The sequence below is a fragment of the Sus scrofa genome, chromosome 14, assembly GCF_000003025.6.
Source record: "Sus scrofa isolate TJ Tabasco breed Duroc chromosome 14, Sscrofa11.1, whole genome shotgun sequence".
NCBI lineage: Eukaryota > Metazoa > Chordata > Mammalia > Artiodactyla > Suidae > Sus > Sus scrofa.
The window spans coordinates 37526783-37537716 of NC_010456.5; the positions used below are offsets into that span (position 1 = coordinate 37526783).

General features: G+C 51.7%; 1 long non-coding RNA gene across 1 annotated transcript in view; it reads right to left on the bottom strand.

The window, feature by feature from the left end:
* Window positions 1-9565, bottom strand: part of LOC110256791 — a 30395-nt gene extending 20830 nt beyond the window's left edge. Inside the window, exon 1 of the long non-coding RNA XR_002338787.1 lies at window positions 9238-9565. This is a non-coding gene — a long non-coding RNA (uncharacterized LOC110256791). The remainder of the gene's footprint in view (window positions 1-9237) is intronic.

Here is a 10934-nt window from a genome sequence, read left to right on the forward strand (position 1 = left end):
ACTGATTCCACGAAGTGCTTATTTGACAGGGGGCAGAGGAGCAGGGGAGGAGGTGTGCCTGCAGCATGTGGAAGTTCCTGGGCCCAGGATCAAAACTGTGCCACAGCTGTGACCAGAGCCATAGCAATGACAACGCCAGATCCTTAACCCACAGAGCCACATGGGAACTCCAACTTCGTGTTCATCAAAAAAAAAAAAAAAAACTACACCTGCTTCCTTCCAGAAAGGTCTTTGAATTATTTACAGTGCAGATTCCTAGGCTCTGAAAGAGGTGGACTGTGTTGCTCGGGGGTGTGGTCCTCGAATCTGCCTTTTAACACCCATCCCAGGGGACTCTGAGGCACTCACTCCTCAGACGACTCTTTGAGAAGCTCTCCGTGAACAATGGGGAGCCACTGAAGGCATGAGAGCAGAAGCATGACTTTGCGGGGCTTAAAGAAGGTCTTGCTGACTGCAGAGCCGGGGCTGGGCAGGAGAGAGGAGTGAGGAGACAGAACTCGCTTGAATGCTTAGAGGCAGATTCTTCTTAGAAGGGGGCTTGGGGGACTTAGAGCAAGTTTATTTGGCGTATTTTAGGAGAACTAATGGGGATTTCCAGGACACTTCCTGGATTTCACCTCTTCCCGGGAGGAAAGGCCATTCAAATCGAGAACCTGGCAGGTCACAAGTTTAGAATTTGCTGAATTCATGAGAAAAGAGTAGGTTCCAGGAAGGAAAGATGGGCCCCCTTTCCTTCTTCATCGCCTTCCCCTCCGTTTCCAAAAGCCCCTTCCTGCCCCCAAAGCTCCCATTGTGGCGGCACCCTCCCCCTCCACCCCAATCTGCAGGGTCTGGAGGGACCAGATCCCAGGCTCTCACCCTCCTAGGGTTCTCAAAAGAGCATCTGGCCGCAGACCCGGGGCTCTGGTCGGCGGCATCTGTTTGCAATGTTTGACTCAGTAGTTTTATTTCTGCTCGGCGGTATAATATAAACTATCTTGTTACACGGCAGGCAGACTGGGCGCAGAGCCGGCCGCTTTGCAGTCCTGCAGCAGGACCAAAGCAGAGCTTTAAAGGAGCTGGTGGGCTTGGGCAAGGCCCCTAAAGCAGTCAGAGGAAACGGCTGCTCTTCAAAAAGTCCTCCCCAGTTTGGGCCTCTTGCTGTTTGAATCCCAGGGCAGCTCCTGGCTGACCCCTTGAAATCTACACCACCTACAATACCCATGCACGCATGCACACACACAAATCTTCCACACCTTGCCCATTTCCAGAGGCTGCAGAGACAGGTCAGAACTATCTGCTCTAAGGATAAGGGTGTTAGTTAAAAATGCTTGACTTCTGGGAGCTCCCCTCATGGCTCAGCAGTAATGAACCCGACTAGGATCCATGAGGACAGAGGTTCAATCCCTGACCCGGCTCTGTGGGTTAAGGATCCAGTGTTGCCATGAGCTGTGGTGTAGGCCAGCAGCTACAGCTCCAATTTGACCCCTAGCCTGGAAACTTCCATATGCCACGAACGCAGCCCTAAAAAGACAACAACAACAAATGCTTAACTTCCTGGGTGTGAATGCAGGCCATACCCATCAGGGCAAACGCCTTCACCAACTTGGGGCCTGTATCTGTACAATGGGATTCACCATGAGGTCCTCCCATGTAACCAGGCTATTTTAAGCTGGCCATCAGGCAGTATTTGCAAAATGCATAGCAAAGCACCCTGGTGTGGCGGGCACTCCGTAAATGTTAACCGTTTATTCCAATCGTTAGGCCAAATGTAGTGAAATGAAAAGAAAGACTCAGCTGGCACTGGAAGCAGCCACTGGGTTTGGTCATTACCCTCAGCCCAGCTGGAGGGAAACACACACCCTCCCAGGATGCTGGGGCTCCTGCAAAAGGAAATCCAACTGCTTTCCCCACTCCTGGCAGGATCTCCTTTGGGGTAGAGGGTGGGGCTCTAAACTTGGGAGTGGGAGAGAGTCACCTATGCCTGACTCCCCAAAAAAACAGAAATGGGGGGTAGTTCTGAGACTTGATGGACAAGCAGGGCCCCCAGTTCTCCGGTTTCTTCTATCAGTGGGGAGGCTTTGGAGATGAACAAAGAATCTATGTTCTAGGAGGCCCCAGCTTGCCCTAAGCTCACCGGCACTAAGGTGGGTGCTGTTATCCCTGACTGCTATGGGGGGCTGGGCCTCTCCATCAAGGTCCTCAACTCTGGACAATTCCCAAAGACAGAGAGATAATCCCTGAGCCCAGAGTCCCAGCAGCCTCCTGGCACCCCCACCTAGAGAGGCAGAGTTGGACATGCCCTCCACTCTCTTGTTTTTCTATCTTTTTTGGGGAAGGGGGGCTTTTTAAGACTGCACCCATGGCATAAGGAGGTACCCAAACTAGGGGCTGAATCAATGCTGCAGCTGCTGGCCTTCACCACAGCCATGGCAACACCAGATCCAAACCTCGTCTACAACTTACACCACAGCTCACAGCAACTAGGGATCCTTAACCCACTAAGTGAAGCCAGGGATCAAACCTGCATCCTCATGGATACTAGTCAGGTTCTTAACCCACTAAGCCACAATGGCAACTCCTTGTTTTCCTATCTTTAATGCTCAGTCTAACATTTGGCAAGGGATAGATTCTCAACAAATATTGAATGTGTGAAATGGATGGGGGTATGTATGTCTGTGTGTCTGGTGGATTTGCATGAGGGTGTGTGCACACATATGTGATGAAGATGTGTGTATCTGGGGGAGATTGTATGATTCTGTACACACACGTGTGTGCAAACATGTCCCTGCAGCTGGACATAAATTCCCCTGAGGGCCTGATGAGTGTCCATTTGAGGCCCTGCCTGGGGGCGGACAGCCTGGGGGGCAGCGCAGACTCAGAGGCCCACTCCAGAGGTGGCAGGATGACACATAAACTTTGAAGATGTCTACAAAACAGAAACAGACTCAGGGACATAAAGAACAGACTAACGGTTGCCAAGGGGCAGGGGAAAGGGAGTGGGGTGGAGGGGAAGTTTGGGATTGGTAAATGCAAACTATTACATTTAGAATGGATAAGCAATGAGGTCCTACTGTATAGCACAGGGAACTCTATTCAGTCTCTCAGGATAGATAATGACGGAAGATAAAATAAAAAGGGAATGTATATATATATGTATGACTGTGTCACTTTGCTGTAAAGCAGAGATTGGCACAGCACTGTAAATCAACCATACTTTAATAAAAATAAAATAAATTTTGAACTAATTAAAGAAATTGAAGATGGGAGTTCCCTTGTGGTTCAGTGGGTTAAGAATCTGGTGTTGTCACTCCTGTGGCCCTGGTTACAGCCGTTACTTGAGTTTGACCCTTGGCCCAGGAACTTCTGCATGCCACAGGCTCAGGCAAAAAACAACAGGAGTTCCAGTCGTGGCTCAGTGGTTAATGAATCTGACTAGGAACCATGAAGTTGCAGGTTCAATCCCCGGCCTCACTCAGTGGGTTAAGGATCTGGCTTTGCCTTGAGCTGTGGTGTAGGTTGCAGATGCGGCTTGGATCCCACATTGCTGTGGCTGTGGCGTAGGCTAGCAGCTGTAGCTCCAATTAGATCCCTAGCCTGGGAACCTCCATATGTCTTGGGTGTAGCCCTAGAAAAGACAAAAAAAGACAAAACAACAATAACAACAAATTGGGGTTGGGAGGTCATTAAAAACCACCCATAGAAGCCAGTTTATCTGGAGAGGAAACTAACCCCATTACTAATTGTGGCTAAAGTCCCTTATGCTGGGTCCTGAGGGGTAAATGTCCCCTGACCCAGGACCAATTGGCCCAGGACAGCTAAGGACCCACAGCACAGAGAAACTCAGATCCTTGCTGCCAAAATGCTATTTGCATCGATTTGGTTTTCTGTCCACTGTCGGCTACAAATCACATTGACTGGCTCTGCCATCTTATCCATCTCTGCTCCCTTCCTCTCTGTCTATCTCTCTAGGTTGATTTCTCTCACAGTGGCTTTCTGTCTCTGTATCAATTCTGGGTCTTTATTTTCTCTCCATTTTCTCTCCTCCTGTCCTGGTTAAGGCTTCCTTCTCTGCCTCTCTCAGTCTATTTTTCTCAGAGTCTCTCTTGTCTCTACCTTCCATCTCCCCATGTCTCTGTGGGCCTCTGTATCCTTCTGTCGCTGTTATCCCGCCATCCTTCTCTCTCCAAGGCCGCCTCCATCCCTCTTTTCTGTTTCTCTCCCCAGACCTCTCGCCGTTGATCTCTGACCCTCTGCCTGGCTCTCTTCCGTGTGGGTTTGCGTCTCTGCATCTCCCCGCGCCCTTGCCCCGCCCCCCTGCCTCCCCCGGAGCCCGCCCCACCACGCGGGCCTGTGGATCGTCACTCAGCGGCCCTGCCCGATCCAGCACGGGGCCCCTTTGTTCGCAGCTCCCTCCTCCTCCGCTCCCCCCTACCCCCGAATCGCCCTCCAGGCCCTGCTTTCCCTTCCTCTTCCCAGGCCCGGCAAGCTGGGCCATCTCTCCAGCCCACGATGTGGAAAAATGCTGAGACTCCTCGCTGGACCACCCCCGATGACACCACGGCTGGGACCATTAAGGAGACGCCCCCACGACGGCTTCCTCCACCCCACCCTCCCTCCCCCAGGCCATGCCAGGGCCCTACCAGACAGGAACCAATCCCTGACCCCACCCTGATTCCATCCCTGATTCAAGACGGGTCTTGGACAGGGTAGTGTGTCTCTCTGGGTCTGTGAAGTAATGCCCAGGGCCCCATCTGACTCCAACAGGAGGCACAATGGTTTTTCTGCCCTGAGCCTCCAGCCCCCAGTTGGGTGCCTATTCCCCAGTGTAGCTGATACTTGCACTGGAATCTGTGGCCCCAGGAGGCTCCATCCAGATGGGCCCTCAGGCCGCCTCCATCTGCCACCCCTGGGCACTAGCTCCCACCTTGGCATAACTTACCCTCCCATTTCCTGTAGCAGAAGAGGAAAGACTGAGATTTCTGTAATGAAAAGACCCAGTGCCCCAGGGAGTCACCAGGAGTGGAAATATCTATAAATCAGCCCCAAAGCATCCATCGGCACATTTCTGAAGCAGTTGAGCAGGGCATGAGAGATACCCTTCGGAGTTTCCATCATGGCACAGCAGAAACAAATCCGACTAGTACCCTTGAGGACTCAAGTTCAATGCCTGGCCTCGCTCAGTGGGTTAAGGATCCGGTGTTGCCATGAGCCGTGGTGTAGGTTGCAGATGAAGCTTGGATCTGCGCCTGAGGCTGTGGCTGGCAGCTGTAGCTCCAATTGGACCCCTAGCCTGGTAACCTCCACATGCTGAAAGTGCGACCCTAAAAAGCGGAAAAAAAAAAAAAAAAAAAAAAAAAAGAAGAAGAAGAAGAGAGAGAGAGAAATAACCCTCACTGCAGGAACAGTCCACTTCCCGGGACTATTCTGTGTCCCAGGTGTCTTTGGGTGTCTGTGATTATCTCAAGGATGGTCCAGCTCTGTGTCAGCTTCAGGGCAGGGAGATGGGAGCGTTTTTCTCTGCCACATTGCCTGCTTCCTAACTTCCCCTCTCTGCCTCTTCCTCTCTGATCTGTCTTTCTCTGTCTCTGGGCCACTTATTGGCTGAGCACCTTGGGCAAGTGTCTTCACTGGTCTGACTCTCAATGTTATACTTCAGTGGCAGCACAGCTGGCTTATAGTGGGGCTAGAAAAAAAAGTGTGGCCCTTAAGTAATGGCCCTAATAATAATAATGATAAGGAGAAGAAAAAGGAAGAAGAGAGGAGGAGGAAGAGGAGGATGACAATGGGTTGAGTGGGGGTGTGCCATGTCTATGTGGGCCTAAAACCAGTATCCATATAGGTCGCTCTGGTTTGATATGTATGCAGGCAATAGAACACAGAGCTTCTGGGTCTTAGAGACCCCAGCCTATGCCTAGTTACTCCAGTCAAGACCTTCAGCCTTCGGCCCCTTCTGCCTGTTCTCTGGACTCAGAATGAGAGGCCTCAGAAATCCCACTGGTGGGGTTATAACCCACTTCTCACATGAAGCCCATGTACTCTGTCCCTAGGTTGCGATCAAGGAGCCTTTGAGGTGCTTGCCAAGGAAAGGGCACTTCTGCAGTGATCCAGGGATCCTCCCACTGCCACCCATGCTCCAGAAGTTCTGGGGAGCCTGATTTCATAGAACCTTGAGATTGGGAACTCATTCTGCTTGGCTCTGAATCTGTTTTTGATGGTGGCCTAATGAAGTCTAAGAACATCATCATCACCATTGACTTAGTAGTTAAATGCTTTAACCCCTATATCACTGTGATTTTACATTTGGGGTAACTGAGGCCCAGAGAGGTTGAGCAACTTACACAAAGTCACACAGAAGACTGAGGACAAAAGGAAAACCCAGGTCCATCTTAGTCTCTCTCAGGCCCCTCCATCAGGTCTGTGGCCAACACCCTGGCCTGGGAGGGAGATGCCAAGCCTCAGGCCATTGGGGCCCATCTTTGTCTACCCTCCTGACTTCACGTGGGATTGTAGATCAAGCTCTACCCCTTCATCAGGCCTGTTAGGCCATTTGGAGGGTGGCTGGACCCACTGTCCTGAGATCCTCTCAATCTGTTTTGCAGCTTATATCAAAGAAAGTCAGAATCCACTTCCACCAAATCGTGCCACATTTACATGAAGTGAGCCCACTCCGACAGTCTCCTTTCTATTGGAAATCCGAACCCACAGCTTGACTGGCTCTGTGACTTTGAAAAAATGGCTTAACCTCTCTGTGCCTTTTAAAGGGAAAGTCCCTACCCATAGGGCTATCACATAAAAAAAGAACCATGCATCATGCATAGCATAGTAAGTGCTCAATAAAGAATATCTGCTATTAGTATTTTCACTCTGCTTATCAACACCTGATCTCTGTCACACACAACTCCCCCACCAGTGTCAAGACCTGCCCCTCCACTTCACCCTCAGTTTTCTCTACCAGGACCTCAGTCCTTGGATTATGAAGACATGGAGGGTGGACAGCCCTCAGCTTGTAGATTGGTGCCCCTGGCCAACAGCCCAAAGCCAAGGCTATACACCCTAGTGGTGGCCACCTTTGAAGTCACCGCCTTATATAACCCCTTATCCCACCCCCATCTTCCTGTTTGTCCCCAGAGCGACCTTGGGGAGAAAAATGCAGCCCAGGGTCAGTAAGCCTGGGATTTCTTTCATGTGACTCAGGAGAGAGCTATGAAAGGCTCTCCCAGAGGCATGATGCTGGTGGTTAGGGCTGCCTCCCCCCAGTTCAAATCCTGAATCCAGCTCTTCCTCACTGTGTGACTTTAGGCTGGTGACAACTTCTGTGTGCCTTGTCTTTACTGCCACATGGAAAGTACAGAGTTCATAGTCATTGTAGGACACACTTGTGAAAAATAAATGAACAACTGGCTTAGAACAGTGCCTGGCACACAGGAGGTGCATAACAAAGGAAGGGCAATTGCTGTAAGTACTTAATTATATTAATAATTATTAAGTATTAATAATTATTGTTATGAAGTTTCACTAAAAATAGGATTTGAATCCCAACAAGGTGGCTGAGAAACCGACCTCACAGTTCAGCCTCAGTTTTCCACATCTGTAAAAAGGGGATAATGGGTCCTTGTCAGGAAACCAGCTAAAAATTGAACGAGGTGGATTTCCTGTCATGGCACAGTGGAAATGGACTAGAAACCATGAGGTTTTGGGTTCGATCCCTGGCCTTGCTCAGTGGGTTAACGATCCTGTGTTGCCGTGAGCTGTGGTGTAGGTCACAGCTTCGGCTTCGATCTGGCATTACTGTGGCTGTGGCATAGGCCAGTGGCTACAGCTGATTGGACCCCTAGCCTGGGAACCCCCATATGCTGTGGGCGTGGCCCTAAAAAGACAAAAGACCAAAAAAAAAAAAAAAAAAACTGAACGAGGCGGATCAATGAAAAGAAAAATGCAAGTTTACAGTCAACGTACCCCTAATCCTTGTGCTTCGCCACTATCTTCATTCCCAAGACTTCAAATATGGATTAGGGAAAGTTTACACGCACACACATCACATCATAATCCTTAAGAAGAGGGACCGTGGCGGCAGCTATTAGAATGTTTCCCCTCTTTTCCTCCAGTTCATCTTCCCAAACGCTCTCAAGGCGTCTGCTGAAAGGCTCCAATCCACCGGAACTTTCGAGGTAACCGCCCCCGCCTGCCCTCGCGGGTGTAGACCGAGATTCTCGGGACGGGAGAGAGGAAGAATGTTTGTGCAGCCTTCAAAAGACTTGGCAGGCCACAAGAGGGAAAGGGCCGCTCCGGGGAGAGTTCAAATTGAAATTACACGGAGGGAAGAACGTGCAGATCAGCTCTGAAGCTCATAAAACAGAGCGAGGTGACTGAGAAGAACAAACACGCCTCCAGAAGGAAAATGGAAAAGTTCGTAAAACGCGCTCTTCAAAGCCTGGCCTGCGGCGAGGAGGGGTGGGGGGTGGGGGGGGCTTGGCCGCCGGGAAAGGCCGCTGCCCCCTGGGAGGTTCCGGCGGGAGGCGGGAGGTCTGAGAGGGGGAAATTGGCTCGACCTCCACCTCCTCCAACCCGGGAGGTCAGCGCTCCTTCGGCCCCTTTCCTCTGACGAGCTTGGCCCACTGGGAACCGAGAGGAGGTGGGGAGATAGGTCCGAACCAAGCCTGGAGCGGGGGGGCGGGGGGGGAACCCTCCCAGCTGGATGTCGCGGGCAGGCCATAAAAGCTCAGTCCTGAAAGGTAGGGTAGGTTTAGATCCCTCGCTCATTCACTGGAGGTCGAGGGTTTGTTGGAGTTTTACTCAGAGAACATTTGGAGAGCCTGTTGAACCGTCCAGAGTCAAGACATCCCCCCATTCCAAATCCGCCTCCCGCTCCCCATCCTCGCATCATCGCCCCTTGCTTGCACTTGAGAGAAGGCCAAGGTCAATTCCTAATGCAAAGCTGTGCGCCCTGCGCTCTGCGCTCCTGGGGCTGAGTAACCCCCTATGCGCCCCGGCTCCCCCGGTCAGGGTCCCCACGCTCAGCCTCGTGTGCAGTTCATTAGATCTACAGACAGCCGGGTTACTCGCCAGATAATTCTCGGACGCTTTAACGAAAAGCCTGGACATTAACCTCAAGCCCTGCTCCTACTGCCCAAAGGCACCGCAAATGAGAGATTCTCGGAAAAGATCCGCCACCGCAGCTCCCGAATCCCGGCAGCCCCTAGCCGGCGGGTGCCCGAGACCGACAGGACGAGAGAGGCACTTTTTCTATCCACTTACTGGAGCGCAAAGCCAGAAATCAGTCCTGAGGCGGACCCCAGTCACTTCCTAGGTGCTTCTACAGCTTCCAGCTTCAGTTGAACCCCAGTGATCCCCCAGGCTCGGAGAGCTCAGGGTGTCCCCAAGACAGGCTGCCTGGAGGAGACTAGAGTCGGGCTGAACTCAGGGTTTGCACGTTTCAGATCCGGGTTGGGCGGGTTCTGATACCCCTTCCTGACCTTCCTGACCCAGGGTGCGTCCCGCGGAGGGATTCGGCCTCTGACCTCAGATGCCGGGTGGAGGAGAGGGCTGGTCATTTCCCCAGGTCGTCATCTTCACCGATTTAGAACCTGTTTCTCCAGACCCTCTCCACTCCTCTCCAATCCTCCCCCACCCCCGCCACTGCTTCCCTCCCTCCCACCCCCCACTGAGCTTCCTACCTATTTCTTGGCCAAAGCCTCACAACTAGCAAGGGACTTCAAACCCTCCTCCTTCCGCCAAACCCTGCGCCTGTATTCTTTCTACCGTAGTTCTTGTGCATCGAGAGTCCGCTGGAGGGCTGGTTAAAACCGGGTTGCCAGACCCCACTCCCAGAGCTCCGGAGGTCCGTGGTGAAGCCAGAGAACTTGCATTTCCAGAACTTGCATTTCTAACGGGTTTCTGGGTACTGACGGCCCCGGAATCCATTCGGAGGACAACTGCCCTACGGGCTGCTTTGATTCCTGCGTTCATAACGCCTAAATATTGTGCGTCCTCCCAGACTAAAAGCCCCTTAAAATCAAGGAAGCCAGGCTTCTCTCTATATCCCCAGCACCTACGAGAAAACTATGAATACAGTAAGTACCTCATAAACGTTTGGGCTTGGTCATGATTGCTGAAGATGTCACCATTTACAGACGTTTAGTGCCTGCCTGGTGCTTTTCTGGGCGCGTTAGTAGTGGCAGTTCTTTTAATGCTAACAGCGACCGGGGAAGGTAAGAGACCCATGGCTTTAGCGATCTAAAGACTAAGCCACAGAATAAGGGTGCCAGACACTGAAACTGAGAGAAAGGAGACTCCGGGAAAATTTTATTTATGGAAGCCAACCTCTCCCAAAAGCCAGATAACTTGGGGGAACCATCTTAAAGGGATGGTGGGGGAAGGACTGGCTCTCCCTGTCAGATCATGGTTAAAAATAGGCAGCATCGCCATCAAGGGAAGACCTGGGCCTCCAGGACCCTCACACCCCTAACACCTGCCTTGTGCTTTGGCCAATCTATCCATGTGCCTGAGGCTGGGAAATAACCAGTGCCCAGCAGTGCCATACTCTCTGCACCAGAGTCCCCCCACCCTACCCTCCAGCCAACCTTTCCAAAGGCTCCAGGACCTCTTACCAGTGCTTGGGGGAGGGGTCTCAGATTTTGGAGACTTCCACAGTGAAGTGTCAAGAGAGACACCTCTCCAGCCAGCAGTGGATGGGTGGAGCATCTAGGCCTTCCAGATGCAGCCATAGCCACACCTGGAAGAATACTGTCACCCAGGTGACACAGGGTCAGGAAAGAGCTGAGGGTACCCCCATCTTACAACCTCCAGGTAGTTGTGGGGCCCAAGCCTTCTGTATTCAAACTATATTTCATCCCTGAGTTCTGCACACAGCTCCGTGTTCCTGGGCCACAAGTCGTAAAAAGATTTACAAGACGATGTTAAACTGGCAGTAAAAACAATTAACTTTAATGGCA